Source organism: Pleurodeles waltl, chromosome 4_2, assembly GCF_031143425.1.
Source record: "Pleurodeles waltl isolate 20211129_DDA chromosome 4_2, aPleWal1.hap1.20221129, whole genome shotgun sequence".
NCBI lineage: Eukaryota > Metazoa > Chordata > Amphibia > Caudata > Salamandridae > Pleurodeles > Pleurodeles waltl.
In genome coordinates this window covers 375,121,848-375,142,791 of record NC_090443.1, presented here as the reverse complement: position 1 = coordinate 375,142,791, position 20,944 = coordinate 375,121,848, and positions in this window count along the sequence as shown.

Sequence of the window (20,944 nt, the reverse complement as noted above, 5' to 3'; positions counted from 1 at the left end):
TTGACCATGGTAGTATCTGGCCATCTGTGTCAGCAAACTGTTTGGTAAAACTACCTTTCCTTCCGTGGTCACCCAAATATCATCTTACCTTTGTATATAATTTTGTTTCACCCAGTCTCTGTGCTCTTCTCCTGGAACATTGTTTTGTAAAGCTTTCAACTCTTCCAAAGTCTCAACAATTCGCACCATAAAATTTGAATAAACTTCATCATTTTAAGGCATCAGTTCCCACTTTCCCTTGAAAGAGATACTATTTGAGGCACATAATTTTGCAACCTAATCTGCATAAGCATTTCCCAAAGTCACATAATTCTGTCCTCTTTGATGTGCACTACATTTAACCACAGCAATTTTCTCAGGTTTCTGAACAGCTTGTAATAATTCATGTATTCTCTCACCATTTCTTACAGGTGAACCAGACGAAGTTAGGAAACCTCCATGTGACCACATTTGTCCAAAATCATGCACAATGCCGAATCCATATTGGCTATCAGTGTAGATTGTTACTTTCATCTGGTCTGAAATTTGGCATGCTCTAGAAAGAGCCACCAATTCTGTAATCTGAGCAGAAAACACTCCTTTAAGCCATGAAGCTTCCAATATGCCAGTAATTGTGCATACCGCATATCCTGCTCTCAGTGTACCCATGTTATCTCTCAAACAGGAACCATCAACAAAGATAATTTGATCATTGTCTTCTAGGCAAATGTCTCTGATATCTGCCCTTGGTTTTGTGCACAATTCTGTAACTTTCAAACAATCATGTTCAATGTCATCCATTTTATCTGAATCAATTCTTTTAACTGGTAACAAAGTTGCTGGGTTAAGCACAGTACATCTTTTAATTGTTATATTTGGTGTTCCAAGAATCACTGTTTCATAACGTGTCAATCTAGCATTAGTCAAGTATTGCGTCTTTGATCGTGTCAACAAAATCTCTATTGAATGAGGTACCATTACTGTCAGACGATAACTTATCACAATATTCTCTCTTTGAGTTGTACTCTGCTCTACTGCTGCAACTGCTCGCAAACAACCCGGTAAGGCTGCTGCGACTAGATCCAAGGTAGCTGGAAAATATGCTACTGGTGGATTGACACCACCATGTGTCTGTGTCAAAACAGATAAGGAACATCCATCTCGTTCATGACAAAACAACAGAAAACTTTTTTGTGTAATCAGGCATACCTAAAGCTGGAGCTTGACACAAACTCTCTTTCAACTCAGTGAATGCTTTCATACATTCCTCATCCATCATTATGGGATCTGAAACATCCTTATGTGTCAGCTTTCGCAAAGGTTTCAAAATAGCTGAAAAATTTGGAATCCACTGACGACAATATCCTACCACTCCCAGAAACATCCTCATTTATTTCTGAGTACTTGGTATTTTCATTTTCACAATTGTCGCTACTCTTTCCCTTGAAATCCTCCTGGACCCTTTCTCAATCATATGACCCAAATATTTCACCTCTCTCTGACAATATTGCAATTTTGTAGGGGATACCTTGTGATCATTGTCTCCCAGAAAATTCAATAATGCAATTGCATCCTCCTTGCATCCCTCTTTTGTCTTTGATGCAATCAATAGATCATCTATGTACTGCACCGATGTCAATTGGTAAGGCATTACCAATGACTCTAGGTTCTTTTTCAAAATATTATTGAAAATTGATGGTGACTCTGAAAACCCCTGAGGAATTCTACATCAACAATAGACTCTGGTCAGGAATTTAAAACAAAAGAGATATCTACTGTTCTCGTGACGAGGCATGGAGAAAAATGCTTGACATAAATCTATCACAGTAAACCATTCAGCATTACACGGAATCGGGAACATGATCAAAGCTGGATTTGACACAACTGGACAACATTTAACCACAATATCATTTATACAGGGGCTACTCATCACTTCTTTCAAAACTCCTTGTTCCAAGAACTGCTCTATCAAAGGTCTTATTCATCGATTGCCTCATTTGTCATCAGATATTGTGCAGTTTGTGGAAATACCACATTTTCTTTCACTGCTACTCTGACTCCTTCAAATCCCTTGATCAAGCCAATGTCTTTCCCTGAAAGATTCCAAACTTTCGACTCAACTTTTTCCTGCAAATCAACTGGAATTGATTGAATTATTCTCTTCATTTTCTTGTTCATCTGAATTAATCAGAGGAAACTCTCTAGACACTCGTTCATATTCAGCAGTAATCATTAAATCTTCCTCATCACTGTTTGTCTCAATCTCAATTCCTTTAATTGAACATGAAATTGAACAATTTATTTTACACAACAGATCTCTTCCCAATAGTGTCACTGGACTGGAATCGCAAACAACAAATCTGTGCAAACCTTTAAAATGACCAATTTTAACAAAACTGGTTCTGTAAGAGCATAGGTCAAATGTTTGTTTGCAACTTCTACAATCTGAACTGTTCTCTCTGATAAAGGTATATCTGGAACCTCTACAGATCTTACTGTTGAATGTGTAGCCCCCGTATCAACCAGAAAACAAACTTCATGACCATATACTTCACCCTCTATATAAGGACCTTTCTGATCCAACTCTAATGATGCTGCCATCACATACTCCTCCTCATCTGAACTATACAACGGCCATTCATCGTTTATTTCATCCTCACTGTGTAAAGGAAATGTATCAACAGTTTTTTCACTTTTATTTGATTTCTGATTCATGACCACGTGCAAAAGCATTACCTGTTGTTGATCCACAGGACCCTGTATCATTGGGACCTGTCTCTGTATGTGAATTTGTTGTGCAGGCACCATCAAAATCTGCACCTGTGGCTGCAATTGTTGTACCTGTGGCATGTGTACGTGTTGTACCTGTGGTTGTACATTTTTTATCTGCTACATCGACTGCAAAAGTTGAAAACCCTGCATAGTATTTACATTATTCTGGAAATTCTGATTTTGACCTCCCACTCTAGGTCCTTTCATGCTCTGATAAGAATTGACACCATTTGTCTGTTGCGCAACGCCACCTTGGTTTAACAACGGACACTGTCTCTTCCAATGTCCAATTGCCCCACAATTATGACAAGGTAACACTCTTCTCCTTTGCTGCTCATCCTGCATCACCACTGAATTCAAATCCACATTTTTATTGACAACCAGAAGCATCATTCCACCTCGACCTCTGCCTCTGCCTTGACTCTGAAACATGCCATTTCCTTGCGACTGCGGCTGAAAATTTCCCTGCATTCCTGCCTGTGCAGCCTTGAGCTGCATCACCATTGCTTTCTCCTTCAACTTTTTCTGCTTCATTTCAATCTCATCACTATGGTATTTTGCATACTGCAACACCTCATCAATCGGTTTGGCTTGCCAACAGATCAAATGATTCTTAATCATTTGGCTAATCTCTGGTCTCAATCCTTCAACAAATCTAAACACGAAATGATACATGTCCTGTTTCTTGAGTGTCTCTGCACCACTGAACTGTTTAAATGCATTTAACAACCTTTCATTATACACATGAATCGATTATTTCGCTTCCTGTGCTGTTCTATCTATGCGTTGCCAATCAATATTTTTCGGCAAAACTTTTGTTTTCAGAAACTCAACAACTTTATAGTAATATTTCATTACTTCTGGAGATGGTGCACCTGTTTTCAAATCTCTTTGCGGCTCACTTGTCGGCCAATCCACACTCCTTTTGCACTCAATCCACAAATCTGCTAGAACAACAATATCAAAGAGAGTATTCAGGTCTTCCCACAGACATTTTGCAAGATTCACAAACCTATGTCTGCTGATACCATTCTACTGGCTTCTCTCTCAACCTTGGATAGTCATCTGTAAAACTTAAGACATCACTCCTACTCTAAGGTACATGTACAAAATTCCCTCCTGGTGTTTCCCTCAGTAAAATTTTCACTGATTCTCCTGTCTGCACCACATCTCCTTTCTTTGGCCTTTCTTTTTTCTTGACCCATCTGCCTTCCCACTTGTCTAATACTCTCCAAACGTCCACTCTTTCAAGTAATCCCCTAAGATGTGTTTTCATCCCTGCACACCTCATGTGTGCAAAGTCTTCTTCTTCAAGATCTAACCTATAGCTTCTCTTTAGGCTTTACAATTTTGTGAGATCAATGTCATACTTATCTGCTATTTCTTGTAACTGCTGATGTACCTTTCCTGCTCCCTTTGTAATTATCTTACATAAGTATCTCAATTGAGCTTCAGTATATGATTCAAGTCTGTTCACACCCATTGTTCCTTCAAGAAGCTCATTTCCTTCCATTGACAATCTCACTCTATCTAATGAGTCATCCTCACTATTCTGTTTCTCTAAAGTCTTGAACTACTTGGGTCTTCTAACCACTTGGTTATTTCTTGTGTGGCTAGACCTTTTAAAGAAATCTCATTTGACTGTGCACTCGAACTTTGCTGTTGTACTGTACTCGTACATTGCTGTGGCCCCCTGATTACTGCAGGATCTTATCCCAGAATTCCCAACAGGAGACAAATCTAATAAAGAGCTAGTCTCATTCAGGTTTTGTCCTTGCCTTGGAGTCGATTTTTCCAAAGCCCCATTCTGAAACTGGACTAGAGAACTCACTCCACTATCATTAGTCTAAACATATAGGCCCTCATTACAACCCTGGCGGTTGGTGGAGAAGTGGCGGTTTTACCGCCAACAGGCTGGCGGTAAACAAATTTGAATTATGACCATTGTGGTTACCGCCATGGTCATCCGCCACTTTTCCGAACCGACCGCCAGGGTGAAAACGACCGCCGGGCTGGAGACTTGGGTCTCCAGCCTGGCGGCCATCACAAGACCGCCGGCGGTATCATGACCCAGCTGACCGCCATGGATTTCATGGGTTTGGGAACCGCCATGAAAGCCATGGCGGTAAGCACTATCAGTGCCAGGGAATCCATTCCCTGGCACTGATAGGGGTCTCCCCCACACCCCGCCCCAACCCCGAGAACTTAACCGACACTCCCCACCCCTCTGCCACCCCCCTAATGTGGCAGGACCCCCCTCCACACCCCTACGCTTGACATCACTACACAGACACACACCCGACACTCATGCAGACACCACCAACACACATACCCGCACACACACAAACAAACATGCCAACAGACACACACACAGTCATACACGCACACCCACATTCAGACATACACGCACACATCCATACAGACATACATACAGGCAGACACACACACATTTCCAAACACACTACACCCCCTGCATGCATACACGCACTCACACACCCCCTCTTCATACTCACACGCACACCCCCATGCACGCACACAACACACAACGCCCCCCACCCCCGTCCCCTAACGGACGATCAACCTACCTGGTCCGTTGATCCTTCGGGAGGGGACGGGATCCATGGGGGCTGCTCCGCCGCCAGCACACTGTCAACAGAACACCGCCACGCCGAATCACGTAATGTGATTCGGTGGGCGGTGTTCTGTTGATGGTGCGGTGGAGGTGGAGCAACCTCCACTTATCCGCCGACCGCCAGTATGGCTGCTGACGGCTCTCCATCCGGAAAAGGACGGAGGGCTGCCAGCAGTCATAATTTGCCGAGCGGAAAACCACCAGCACTGGCGGTCTTCAGCACGGCTGTCCCTCAGCGGTCTTGTGAAAAGACCGCTGAGGTTGAAATTACCCCCATAGTGGTATAAGCGGACCCATCGTAATAGGTACTGAAATTGCATCTGTACTAGCAAAAGATCTATTTTTCTATGTCTGCAGTATTCTCATGTACTGCATTTGAGGAATCTGTATTTGAACAGGCTCTTTCAGATTTATATTCAGCCCTTGTTGACCTGGAGACAACACTAAATTAGTGGTCATCTTTACAATCTGAGCCTCTGGGTAAGTTCCAGGAATGTTTATCGCCAACTGCTGTCCATTGTTCAATTAATTATTTAAACTACTCTGCATCTGAACTTGTTCGCTGTTCAGGATATCCTGTGATACCCCCAATGTGGATGGTGCAGTAGGACTCATATTACCAATCCCACTTGCACTCATTCTGCTCTCACTAGTTCCCTGACCTCCTTGAGCTGTATATGGTGGTGGATAGGTTCACAAAATCTCAGAAACTAATTCATCCTCATCCAATTCATCATCCTCATTAAACATAACTCTTTTCAAATCTTTTAATTTTTGGTCTTCATTTACTAAAGAACTTTTTTCCTTTTTCTTCTCAGCTTTTGACTGATCCTCATCATCTTTTGTTCTTGCAGGAAATAATCTAATTCCCTTTAGGGTAGTTAGTTTCCACTCTTTCTGCTCCTCATCCCATCTAGCTTCTGCTAGTGTCTTTTCTACTCTCCTCATTCTTTCCTTGAATTTCAAATCTTGTTGCTGTTTAGAAACCAATACCCAAATCGTTAAAGCTTCATACTGTGCTGGTCTTGGAGGAGGTTTTAAACTGTACATTTTCTGCCTCACATTCTCCAAAATCCTCAAATTGAATGTTCCATTTTCTGGGAAAGCCAATCAACCTTCTTTCTTTGTGATCTTAACCCAATGTTTCAACCAAAGGCACATTCCTGTACCCTTCTCCTCAATCACAATATATGCCGGAGTATTTTCTGGTGGACAAATTTCTCCCTCTCTTGCCGGAATATACTCATCAACTCTAAAGGCACTTCTTAAAGCTTTGAAAAACTTCATTTTCAATTTTTTTTATTAAAAAACAATTTAATCAGAAAAATAATTCACTAAATCTATTTCAGACAAAACAAAACAAAACAATGAAATCTGTTCAAAATAACCAATCAGAAGAAGTGACTACTTCCCACAATTCTCTTTGATGCTCTCGCCTTCCAATCGCACTACACAAATATCTGACTGATAAACGAATCCATGCGTGACCCTTCTCGCTAACCAACCTATCCCAGCACGGCACAACTCATGTCACACCAATACACACACACTCTCTCAGCGCGACTACTGAAACGCTGACAAAGTCTTTCAGCCTGACTTTCACATAACTAACAACCCAAACTCATACAATATTAGTTCGCGAGCAAAACCTTAAACCAAAAATAAGAAAACAAAATTGTCCAGTTACTACAGGTAGGGTAACATAATCGCTTCAGGTACCTTCCAAATTTCGCCTTTAGCTTTTGCATCTACAATTACTCTTTTTCACAGTTCCGCACATTTCGTGAGCAAAATTTGACCTGCAAATTTCACTTCTCAACTGATCATTGGATTATTGTCCTACTGCACTTAGCACTCACCAAATCCCAGTAAATTTCAATCACACAAATTATCTCACAAACACGACTTACCAACCATGCCACATCGGCCTAATAAATAGACAAATCACAACATATACCAAGGGGCATATTTGTACTCTGTTTGCGCCGAATGGGGGTCAAAAATGTTGACGCACATTCGGCGCAAACCTTGCCCCATATTTAAACTATGACGCCGGACCCCGCGGACGTCAAAAAACCTCAGTGTGCGTCATTTTTTGGATGCAGGAACCCGACTTGCATTAATGACATGCAAGGTAGGCGTTCCCGTCCAAAAAATGACTTTAAGGCCTGTGTGCCTTATTTATACTCCTGCGTCATTTTGGCACACAGGAGGGGGCGAGCCTTAAAAAACGGCGCACAGCCTGATGTGCACCGTTTTTTGAACGCCTGGGTGAGGGCAGGCGTTAAGGGACCTGTGGACTCACTTCCATGGTCTCAGACCATGGAAGTAGTCCAGAGGTGCCCTTCCCTGCCCCCAGGGACACCCCCTGCCACCCTCGACCACCCCAGGAGGACACCCATGGATGGGGGGACCCATCCCAGGTAAGTACAGGTAAGTTGAGGTAAGTATTATTTTTTTATTTTTTAAAGTGGGATCGGGGGGCTAATTTGGGCCCCCCTACAGGCCACTGTGCCCAATGGCCATGCCCAGGGTACAGAAGTCCCCTGGGCATGGCCATTGGGCAAGAAGGCATGACTCCTGTCTTTGCTAAGACAGGAGTCATTTCAATAGGGGTTGTGCGTCAAAAAATGGCGCAAGTCCGGTTTGAGCCATGATATTTTACTCAAACCTGACTTGCACCATTTTTTGACGCACAACCCCCATTTTCCCCTACGCCGGTGCTGCCTAGTATGAGTATTTTTTTTTTACTCTGACCAGCCCGCAGCGCCTGCTAACGTCAATCTTAAATAGGGCAACCGCATGGCCCATAAGAATGGCGTTAGCCGGCGGTAACATTTTTGGCGCAAACCAGTGCTGGCTTGCATCAAAAAGTATAAATATGGGCCCAAGTGTCTCTCTACACTGGTACCAAGTGTCTCATTACACTCGTTAATATACTCCAGAGTCTTAGACCTCTCTCATTAGGTCCCTCCTATCAACAACCAGGTGAACAATTTTTCCTACACTAAGCGCCACACTCAAATGAAGAAAGCGCTTCCCTACTCTCATACCTATTGGAGTACACCCACTCCTTCTAAACTCATGAACACCTCAATCATCTGCAAGTAAGCTCAAGCTATGCAAGCGCAAAATATTCTCACCTCACTCGATTAAATCAAGTACCGCTAGGAACATACCCTTCAACCTAGAGCATCTCTGAGGACTGGGGAAAGTCACTTAAGGCAACTGGTAACTAATTTTCTCAGATCCGTATAACATTCCAGAAAAATTAGTAAAACAATTTCAAAATAATGATTTCACAAACTATGACATCACCGTGACATCATCAAAAAATGACATATTCATCCTCTGCTTCCAAAAAATGCTGCAGCGCCAAGAAATCCTAGCTATTACTTCAGACTAAATAGTGGATCTCATGCCTTAGGCCAATGGACCGACATGACATTGATTTGAGGGGATATCAATAGTGCATGTCATAATTAGCATCAATAAACAAGAAATCAATAATCTAATTATACCACTATAACTACACCAGCTTATTAGGGTTTTAAAAAAATATATATTTCTCTATGTTAACAATGCTAAAGTTACGAAAATATTTCTCAAACAAAAATGATAAGCATACAGAATCATCAATGGCTGATTAGAACGCCTTATATATCTGAGTTTAATTAAAGCAAATAAACAAATTAACTTGAGTATTATAACACAACTTAATAAAACCAAAATCTGCATCAGTAAGATAAAATACATTGAAACAATAAATTAAAGAATGCCAATATGAATCATGAGCATGTAAGGGCAAACTCCCTCACTAACCTCTAATTAGTATTAACATGTTGGGCTTCAAGTAAAAGTTTTAGAAACACAAATTTTGAAAAACATACTTACTTGGGTTTTAATAAAAATGAATATCATTATTGTGCAGCAATTAATTCATGAGTTGCAGCTGGTACCTTTAAAACAAAAGACACATTTAACCATTCGCAATTTATATATTACCCATAAGATATCAACCAGAAAATCACTTCAGCAGGGGGACACCATCAGTAGGAATGATCTATAAATCCCCCAAGTCTACATTACTGCAAAACTCCCCAATAATTTAACTCTGTAGATATCACTGGAAAAATCTCGTCAGATCTGGTCTGACTCTCTCTTCTCTTCTTTCTCTCTCTCACCCAACCAACGAAGCCAAAAATAAGTGACAGAACATTTTATTAACTTTCACAAAACTCATGATTGGTCAGGAAATGTGGTGTTGTACATTTAGCCAATAAAACTAAGGTTAGGCAACTAAAAGATACACATTCATAGTACACTGAATTCTTATTTGACAATTTCTCAATGACGGAATAATTAGCTAAACTCAATTTATAACAATTTCTTCTTCTCTTCCGTCTCGTCTGTAGCTCCATTGTTCATCAGAATCTCAGGTTCAGGAAGCAACGTCTTACAATGTACCATCTACTTTCATCCTCGAGGAAGAAACCACACGTTAGTGACATTTTCTAAACAATAGGACAGTCAAACTCTAGCAATGACCTAATAAATCTGACCTTGTGAGGCATAACACAAAAAAAACACTAGAGGTAGCTATCTACACGTCTATAAGCTACTAATCACACTATTTTAAGTAAGCATTGAGCAATGAAAAACAACTGCAAAGTTAGCTAAAGTTAGAAAACAAAATGAATTATGGTGGCCATTTACAAAAGTCACCCGTTTTCACACATTAGTTCATCAATGATCAGTACATTATCAATTATAAATTCATCAGTAAAATCTCTGAGGTAGGTGAGCATGTTCTTTGGAAGAAGAAGGTTGTACTGAGGGATACCCCTTGTCCAACATTTGAACCTCTCACCCAATCTAAGAGCACAAGCTCTGAGTCAGATCTCTACTTCAGAATGCCACCAACATTCAGTCCCCCTCTAAGATTTTCAGTAATTTCCCAACCAGTTAGCAATGACACTAAAGCAGACTAGCAATCCCCTTCACCATTTTCCTCTTGAGACAGTACAGAAACGGATCAAACCAAGAACAGAAGGAGTCCTCAGAGGGTCTTATAGGAAGTGCTCACCTTTACGGCTTTCAGAATGGATCAGGTGGCCATTGCCTCTGTTTAGTCAGCCATTTGTAAGCACTCTCGGCTGCTCTTTCTTCTTTCTGCATTCCAGACAGAGAGATAGGTGTGGAAGATGCAGTACTTTGGGGGATTTGTGTGAACAGAATACATTTCTCTTCTTGGAATGTTGAATCACACAAGTATAAACGTTTTCTCTATGATCTAAGGGCACTCTTGTTGGTGAGCATTTCCCCTCATTAAAAAAAATAAACACTTCTGCTTCAGGCCACTGGATTCAATTTAGAAGTGGAGGCAGGTAGACAACAGCTGCTTCTCTCCAAATTCTATATTGCTGCAACCACATCAAAGGATATGGGGGGCGGTTGGAGGGAGGTGTTGTCTACCATTTGATGACACTGAATAAATAGACCAATTGAGGCTTTCCCATAACTCAATGCACCACTTATGGCCCTGAGTGGCAGCCAATCTGTAGTTTAAGGAGTGTCTAAGGATTAGTGAACCTCAAACTGTGCAATGAAATTTAAAAAATTCAGAGGATCCTACAGTGCTGTAATATGCTGTGTACATTTATAAAACCTACTGCTGTAGATTTTACTTTTTGCTATGGAGCAATCACATACAAATGAATGTGTTCAGAAATCAATAAAAAAATATAATACAACCATCTACTTTTTAGCATTAAACTGCAGTTAAACGGTGAAGTGATTAATAACATTTATATCTCTTTGACGCAGTGTGCATCTCTTGTTTACACAGAGAATTATACTGCAGAGAAATCAAAGTGTGTTTTTAGAGGGAATGGCTCTGTGAAATACATTGGAATGTTTACAATATTCATCTTGATTACAAATCTTTTTTTACTCTGATTGAATATTGTTAGTGTGTCTGGCTTTTTATCCTTAATTTATAAGGGGACGCTTTAGAGGTTTGATGGAGCTTTTGACTGCGCTTATAGGAAATCCTACCACAAGGCTCAATTCCAATATTAATCAATTACAATATCAATCAATAAAATCAATAATCTTTGGAGTCAGTAATTTCCACACCACTTTGGCCATGAATAACCACACCTTTATATAAAAGTTAGAATGTTTATTTCCCTTTATTAACAATGCTAATATCACGTAACTTAATCTCAAAATCAGATGATAAACATACAGAAACAACACTTGTTGACCAAATCTTCTAAATGATCTCAATTTAATCAAAGAATGTATAGTTACACATTCTAAGATTATGGTGAAACTCAATAGCAAGAATAACTGTGCAATAGAAATAGAATACATTTAGATTCAAGAAAGAAATGACACCAACTGTTATCAATAATTAGCAAACATCTTCTGTGAGTCTCCTAGCTAACCTTCTGACTAGAATAGCATGTTTGGGCTTCATGCATAACATTTTAGGCAACACAAATTTGGAAAACATCTAGCTGTGGCTCTATAAAAATTAGCGGTCGGTACCTAGGAACAAAAGACAAATTACATCAAGAACAATAACATTCTGTTATACCTTTCCTCTGCATAGATCAGCAAGCTGCGACTGTCTTCGTCAATTGGACATCTGTTCGGTCAGCATCAGCATCGAAATTTAGCAATAAAGTTCAAGATAGGATTCGCTGAGTAAAGGATCAAGGCGAGTACACCTCATCGGTGATGAAGGAAAATGGGAAAAATGTCTCAGGAATGGGGATAATTGGAATGGCGCTTCTCAGAAAAAGATTAAGGAAAAATGAGTTCTCTTCTCTCTGTGCAGTCGGGCTAAGTTAAAGGCATCTAAAACTCTGTCCAAGTTGCTACTGGTCAAAGAATTGCACGTTTACATTTAGTCCAATGAGAACAGAACTTCAAATCTAAGATATAACTAAACTGTCTTTCACATGTCAATGATTGGCTCCTCTTCTCCTGTTCCCATCGTCCGACTCGTCAGGTAACAATTTTGTATCTCTCTATCCTTCAGTCAGTGCATCCATTGTCAGCTCCTGGGAACATCACTTTCACACACACTAAACTCTACAATGTATCAGTAGCTAATGCAGCATATTCTAGCAAGCAGTTCTCATGGGAAAGAAATAATTTACTAGTGTTTGGTCAACACAGTGGAATAATAAAAGTATTTATTTCTCTAAACAACCATTTTATGTGAATTATTTAAGCAGTGCAACTTAACGTGAGGCTGTGCAACTAGGCCCAAGACCTCGCTAACTTAAGGCCTACAATTAATAAAGCAAGTGCATAATAAGTAATCATTAATATAACATGCTACTACATTAATTTAAACATGAGTACATCATCTCACATTAATAAGCAATTAATAAGGACACTTCGTGAACACTGACGGCCATTCAAGTAGGCACATTTTCCAAGTCTTGTGTTATTTTCTATATTAATTCATTTTCTATGCAGATTCATCTTCAGAAATACATGAACATTTATTAGTAAAAATTCAGCGTTAACAATATTGTTTCTGTAATATTAGTTGCTATTTACTCAATTACATACTAAGACACAGAGTATTCGGAGCAGTGTATTGTATGTACTAGGAGAAAAATATTAATACTTTGAGGTGGGGTGGGGTGATGTCGTTATCATTGCATGTGGTATTTCAATTTGTTGGTGGTTATTTGCATAGTGGTTAGTGGTAGAACCAAAGTGAATCACATTATAAAATAGTCATCATTCCTACTCATATTTCATTAGATAAAGTTTTGCATAACTGTAAGCTGTAAAATCACTTTAAAATACTTCCAAGAAAGGTACATTCAATACAGACATTATTAAATAGATACTTAGCCACTCATTGGTCCATGCATTGTCAGATGCAGAGGAGGCCACCACAAATCTCAAGGGCTGGGGGCAGGAGAGGTGTTGGGGGGCGAACAAAAAGAAGAAAAAAAAAAAACTTACCTTCACTGACCCTGCCGGTGGCCACGGGATCTTCTCTTCTGGTGTTCCAGCACAGGCTCCCCAGCAATCCTGGCACTGGATGCTAAACATAGCATGACAGCAGCGCCAGGAGTGGTCTGAGAGGCTTGGCCGGCTGCTCAGACACTGCATGGGGGTCTGTGAAGTTTCTCCAACCAGCTGGGTACACAGCTGGGTTGGAGAAACCTAAGTGTGAATGATGGCATGAGACAGCCGGTAAAACACACAAGTGCACAGACTCCACTCCCCTTTCCCTCTCACCCTCCCAGTTGTTAGCCAGGGGGCAACGATCCTTCGCCATTGCAAAAGAGCCACCCCTGATTACATGACCTGACACATTTTCACACCATGTATGTTAGGGCATAGATCAAGTCTTTGAAATCTGAAGATGATAACATCACACACAGGCACACACCCAAACACATACACAGCATACCTCAAGCGTACATTACAACAATGATAATACAACAGCACAACAAAACTACAATAAAGCACATAAGTACAAATCAACAGCATAGCATATAAATACGTCAGCACAGTAGAAATACAACAGTAAAACAATAGGACAGAGCTTTGAGAAAATGTCTTTTCGTAGGTTCACCTTCACTTTTTTCCCCACTTTTTGTCTCTTTGGTACTGGTGTACTGACTCTGCAGTGCACTGGGTCCTGCTGTCACACTGGGTCCTGCTGTCCAGGCCCCATTGTATGTGCTCCAACACTTAAAAGTGTATCTTTAATTGGTTTACCCCAAGATGGCATAAGTTACCTTATTTATCTGTCCCTAGTGTATGGTACTAGAGGTACCAGGGAGCTGTAAGTAAAAGTGGCCATTGAGGACTGCAGTTCTTATTGTGCCACCACGAGTCTGACAAAGCAAAGCATGACCCCAGCCCTAAAGGAAGACCTCAGACACAGGCTAAAATCATCAGCATCCTTGAGCATTTTAAAAATCCTGCATCCCTCGCGTTAGGACCACTCCATTAATTGCTATGGCGAATCACCAGCAGAACCTGGAACTAGACTGGAGGAGACTGGTTTAACTGTGAAGTAACTGTTCTGTTGGACCATGACTTTCTCCCTGTAGAGTTGGATGTAACAAGAGTGCCCTCATAGCTGTTTTCAAGTTACATGTTGTGGCTAAACCTAAACCACGAGTCGCTGTAGATTACAATGATTTATTGCGTTGAGGGAAAAACTGTGATTTATTGCTTATTTGAAAATTCATATCTCAGGAATCTTCCGATAGATTTTTGTCACTGGTGTGTCTATTTAAATATAATAAATAACCTATTTTTATAAATTAGTGTCAGGGTCTTATTGTGTTGAGTTTTTTTCTTATTCAACTGTTTTGGTACTTTCTAAATGCTTTACATCTATTCCTTTGATGAAGCCTCATTGCTCTCACCCACAGCTACCCAGGACAGAGCTAAGGTTTTACAAACAAACTTGACTGGACCTAGATGTGGAATTGTGTCTTTATTACACTGGGAGGACACACAACCATACCGTTCAATAAACCACTTTCCTCACAATGGCACACCAAAATATTACAAAAAGCACATCAACCAACATACAACACAGTGACAGGCGCACAATACAAGGATTTCAAAACACATGTATGGAGCTAAAGCAGCCACTTATGCTCACCTGTGTCACTCACAGACAAGGAGAAGTGAAATGAAATGCTGATTGAAGTTGTGCTACAGTGACCTCTGGTGCGCCTTGCTCCAGGTTGCATTGATGTTCTCTTGCCCTGCAGCTAGCTGTGGTGGGTGAGCTGTTGCAGCAGTGTTTCCTTGTCTTGCTTTAAATGTACTTGTGGGTTCTGTGACTGCTAGCAATGGGTTCTGGGACGTGCTAGCTGACCGAAGGTTTCTCTGTTCATAACTGGGGTGCACGAGGGGACTAGGTAAAGAGCAAAGAGAAGCAATTAAATGGTTGGTCCTGTAATTTCTTTTGAGGGATATTGAAATCTTGCTGGCAATGTTGTGAGATGTTTGTTTTGTGCTTTTGTGAAAAGGCACATTTTTTATGAAAGCTATAATCAGTTTATGTAAAGCTGGGGTTCTGGACCCCTCTTCTGCACTTCTGCACAGTAAATTATATTGGTGGATGTAAGAAAATGGGTTATTGGTTGAGAAGGGTGAAAGCTCCACTCAGGCAGCAATCACAGTCCTTTTCAGGGTGAACCACAAAATTCACTAAATTATCCTGTGCTTAATCCTCTGGCAGCTTGGCACAAAAGCAGTCAGGCTTAACCTAGAGGCACTGTGTTAAGTATTTCTGCAGCACACAAACAGTGATAAAGCACAAAATACTACACAGGAAAATCCCAAATCAGTTTAGAAAAATAAATAAACTTTAATGCATACAATGAGACCAGAATGACAAAAAATACAATCAGTAGAGCTGGAGATATTGAATTTTAAAGCTACACTTGTGGTTATTTGGTCGCGCTGGACTGGGGAAATTCACCCTTTCCAGCCAACCACAATGGAGTGCAAGCATGATACAAGAACCAGGATATTAAAGCTAAAGAGTTACCTTCTCAAGTCTGACACGAAGAGTTCCATTCACACTGGAGGAGGCCGTAAGGAGGAGACTTTCAGCATGAAGAACAAGCCCAGCATCACAGAAATTTGTTGTTGTAGGACAAATATCCCATCATCTTGGGAACCTCGGGTTGGTTGATCATCTCAAATAGTCACTGTTGGTGCAAAGTGTAGGTCTCATCGAAGCTTCGCATTTGTGGTTGTTGCGATCAGCAGAGTTTTGCAGACCTTCATACTCACATGGTGCTACTGTGTTTCACACAATTTTGGCTCTCTTTACACGGTCACCAAGTGAAGAGCTGAAATCACACTGTGGAAGAGAAAACGAGCTAGAAACCACTGCACAAAATGGCTTTTCAGCTTGTCTTTGGCATCTCTGAGCAGCTGATGTCAATGAAGGGGTTTAAAAACACCCCAGTGACAGCCTATTTGACCCTTTGTGGGTTTTAGTTTTTTTTTATGGGAGGGGTTGGGGTCTCAGTGAGGGGCAGACCAACTTTTAGGTGGCCCTCCGTGGGAGGCCACGCCCCTGTCATGCCCGCCCCTCATCACATGGTGAATTGAAATAAGTGCATAAGTTTGCAGGTCTGGCTTTTGGTGTGAATGGGCCTGTTTGCAGTCGTGAAGTGCCCAAACTTCAGACCTTTTACTTTGTACTTCAGGAGGAGTCCTCACCGATGCCAGCCAAGAGTACAGGACCTGGGGGGCACCTCTTGGGTATCAGGACTTACTCCATCAGAGGCAGCAGGAAGCCTCACGCAGGTCCAGGCAGACTCAGGCAGATCCAGTTGCAGCGTGTCAGCTGGGCAGTTGAACAGATGCCTCTGGAAGTTTATTGTGCCCCTGCAGCTCACACAGGGGGTCAGGCAACTGACCCTTGGAGAAACTTTGGGGAGGCTAGAATTAAGGAAAGCATGTCCAATTTTCCACTTCGGACAGCCAGGAAGTCCTTCAAGCAGCAGGTTGGTCCTTCTGGCAACAGAGCCATCCTTTCTTTGAATCTTCCACAGGTCCAGGAGTGTTCTTCTGAGTGGTTCTGAAGGCCCTACTTTTATACCTGGTGCTAGCCTTTGTGTGGAGAAATTCCCAAAATGATCCACAAACTTGGTTCTGGTCAGTTCATCCCCTTTCCATGGTCCTGACTCAGAATTCTCTAGGATGGCAAAAGACAGGTCAGGCCTAGTGTCAGATTCTTTTGTGTGTGCTGTGGGGAAGGTCCTTTGAAATGTTATCAGGGCAGAGTACTGCTCCTCCCCAACCACCCTGTCAGGAAGACCCTCTCCAAGCTACACACAGGTCCAATTTTTGACTGTTTGGGTCCAATACAAATCCTTGATGGGAAAACCATTAAGGGGCCCAGGCAGCTGGAAACTCCTAGAAAGACCTTTTAACTTTGGACAAGAAAATGCCAATTTTCTAAAAGTGACATCTTCAAAATTATAATCTAAAATCTAAATTCACTATTAAAGAGTGTAAACATAATGTCTCTGTCTGTCATCAAACTGAACTTAGCATTTATTATTTGAAATAAGGTAACACAGTGTTAGCCTATGGAAGAAATAGCCTTACAGCAGTGAAAACCAACTTTAGAAGTTTTTTTAACACCAGGACATCTACATCTTAAACCCACAGTCCTACTTCTTAAGTACTGTGTCATGCATTGTGTCCTATGAGCCTTTAGGGCCTATCTTAGGGGTGACTTATAAGTATTACAAATGAAGGCTAATACCTGGCAAAAGGTTTATTTTGTCAGGTCAAAAGGGCAGTTTAAAACTGCACTACAGGCTGTAGTGGTAGGCCTGAGACATGTTTTAAAAGGTTACTTTAGTGGGCAGTAAAATGTGCGCTGCTGCCCACTAGTAGCATATACAGAAAAATAGTGCTGGTTAGGGGACATTATCCCCTTCCAACACAGCCTCCCCCACAGTGATAGGTGTGTGAGGAGCAGAGTTATGCCACACCAGCTGCCCTTCCCGCAGCAACAATCAGCAGTGAAAGCAGATCATGCCATGAATGCGGTATGTTTTCACATTTGTTTTGTTGTGATGTCAGCAAGCTGTGCGCACTAGTGTTACATCAAAGCAAAAAATAATCAGACTCAGGGTGTGAGAGAAGCTGTTTTCTTGCATCCCATCATTGATTTTGAAAAAGAAAATGCTTAAATGTTTCTGCTTTTTATTAAACAGAAGCATTTAAACCGCATGTACCCTGCCCTATAGGCATTTAGGGCAAACTTAGGGGTGACTTGTAGGTAGTAAAAAGGAAAGTTTAGGACTGTCAAAAGGTTAGTTTTTCCAGGTCAAAATGGAAGTTTAAAACTGCCTATCTAGGCTGCATTGGCAGGCCTGAAGACATCCCTCATAGAGCTACTTTAGTGGGTGGCACAGTAAGTGCTGCAATCCACTAGTAGCATTTAATTTAGAGGCCTGGGTACATGTAGTACCATATGTTAGTGACATTATCCCCTTCCTGCACAGCCTCTCCCACAGTGATAGGTGCATGAGAAGCAGACTTATGGCCCCCTCACCTGCCCTCACCAGCAACAATCAGAAGAGAAAGCAGATCTTGCCATTACCACTGTCTATGTTCACATTTGTTTTGTTGCATCATCAGTAAGCTTTGGGTGCTAGCATTACATCAAAGCAAAATTCATGTAAAAAATAATGACGTTAATGTGGTGCTATGTGAATATAAATATGCCCCCAAATAGGTTAATCTAACAATGATCAACTGAGCCTGATTGTAGTGGGCTAATGTACAACTGCAGGGACGTGAACATTTAACATGGGACTTCCCTTTAGCATTTTGAACACTAGTTTGACACCAACCTCTAAGCTCACATCCTGGTGCCTAATAAAAATATTGGATCTGATGACATTGAGATTATGGCTTTGTTCATTCTTAAGAGTATGAGGGGCAGATTTAAGAGCCCTTTGCACCATATATTGCCACATTAGCATCATTTTTTTTTACGCTAATGTGGCGATATGGCGGCAAAAACGCCACGCCATATTTACAAAGTGGCGCAATGCATGCATTGTGCCACTTTGTAACCCCTTACACCACATTCTGCCTGTGCCAGGCATAATGTATGCAAGGGGGCATTCCCGCGTTAAAGGAGCCAAAAAAATGGTGCAAAGAAATCTAAAAGATTTATTTGCACCATTTCTTCATTTGGGCATTTTTAACACCTGCTCAGAGCAGGCGTTATAAGGGAACACACCATTGATAACAATGGGCCCCTATGTACTGTTCAGGGTTAGCACCAAAATGTTGGTGCTAACCCTGAACAGTACTTCAATAGCATCAAAAATTCTGACTCTATTGCCCCCATCCTGCTCCATGGTGTGCCGTATTGTATGGTTGGAGAGTCAGGAGGGTTGGTGCTCTCCTTCTGTCACTTGGATGTAAAGGGATTGTGGACAAGAGGGGTCACCAGTGCTTTTGTATAAAAACAAAACAATTCTCTTTGTTGCTTTGCTATGTTGATATATACATTATTAGTGAATATATCAAAATTATTCCTTTTCCCAGAAACAAATTGCACGCTGTTTGAAGATTTATTCATTTATATAATTCAATCTATGGTTAATTACAACATTAATAGTACTTAATATCGCTGAAATATTTGTATGCAAATGATTCCTCCATGAACATTGTGTGCTTTACAATATTTTAAATATAGCGCACACCTGGTGGCGGTAGGGGGGCACTAAGGGGCGCAAGGAAAGTGGCGCTGCACTGGGTGCAGCACCACTTTTCCTAATTCTGCCCCTTAGTTTTTCTCAATATACATGATTTTATTCGATCTGCCAGCTCTGTTATATATGAATACAGAGTGGGGATCAGGTCTTCCTTTGTGAGGGCTATGTTATCAGGCTTTATTAAGTTGGGTTTCCCACCTAGCACTGTTGCCTCCTGAGACATGAGATCAGACTGATTCCCCGTAAAGGTAAAGTAAGACTTCCTAACAGTGTAAGAGAGGGACCAACCGTTTGGTTATGACCAAGAATAAGAAAGGTTTGTATGGAAAAGCTGTCCCTAGATTGTTGTGCAACACGTGGCACACAGGGCTGCAAACGAGCTGTGACCCCAAAAAAGCCAAGTTGTGCAAGGTCCGTCAGCTCACTTTTACAATCTCAGAGGGTTGCAGTGTGTGGACAGCAGGTCTAACACAACAGTATCTCTATTGCCATCGGGTGCCAGGCCTTCAAGGTGTCTTACTCCAGGAAGCTGCTGCCTTCACACTGCACAGCGATATCCCTCAGCATGCTCTCCTCGAGTGATGGAGCCATCACATATCATCAGCCTTCATGTACCCTTGATGGCCTGTGCTCACTGTTCAGTTCGTATTCCGGTCATCCCCTCCGTGGTCATTCAATCACCACAAAGTGCAGCTAAATGGCGGCTATGGGTGGTGCACAAACATGCATCTACCCTCTGGCCTGTACAGCCTCCACTCATTGCCAGATTCTCAAAGATGCCATCCCCTTCGCTCATCAGGAGTGTAGTGTCAGGCCAATCACAAGGTTCGCCAAGGTGGGGGGGCTCTCCTCTTCACGATCAATGTAGGTCAAAAACACATGACAGCCTACCTCACTTCAGGTTGCTGCATCTTTTGTCTCTAACAGTTTCCTTGTGTGCGCCAATTCAATTATTAGATACAATCTTGCATGGCATTGATGTGGGCTTGTAGCGATCAGCTGATCTTGTAGATGCTGCCAGAGGCCAAATTCTGCTTTTCTATAGCTAATTACACAGACTCTGGAATCCTCTTCATACTCTGGTGGCTTCTGCTTATTTTGATATGGGCTTGAGGCAGGGCCGGACTGGAGAAACAAAAGCAGCCCTGGCAAAAATGCTTAGACCAGCCTGCTCTCTCTTCCTTTCCTCGCACCCTCTTCTTTTCATCCATCCATGCTCTCTATCTCTCTCTCTGATCGTCCGTTCATGCTCTTCCAATTTCTCTGTCTCCATTTTTCTCTCTCCTTT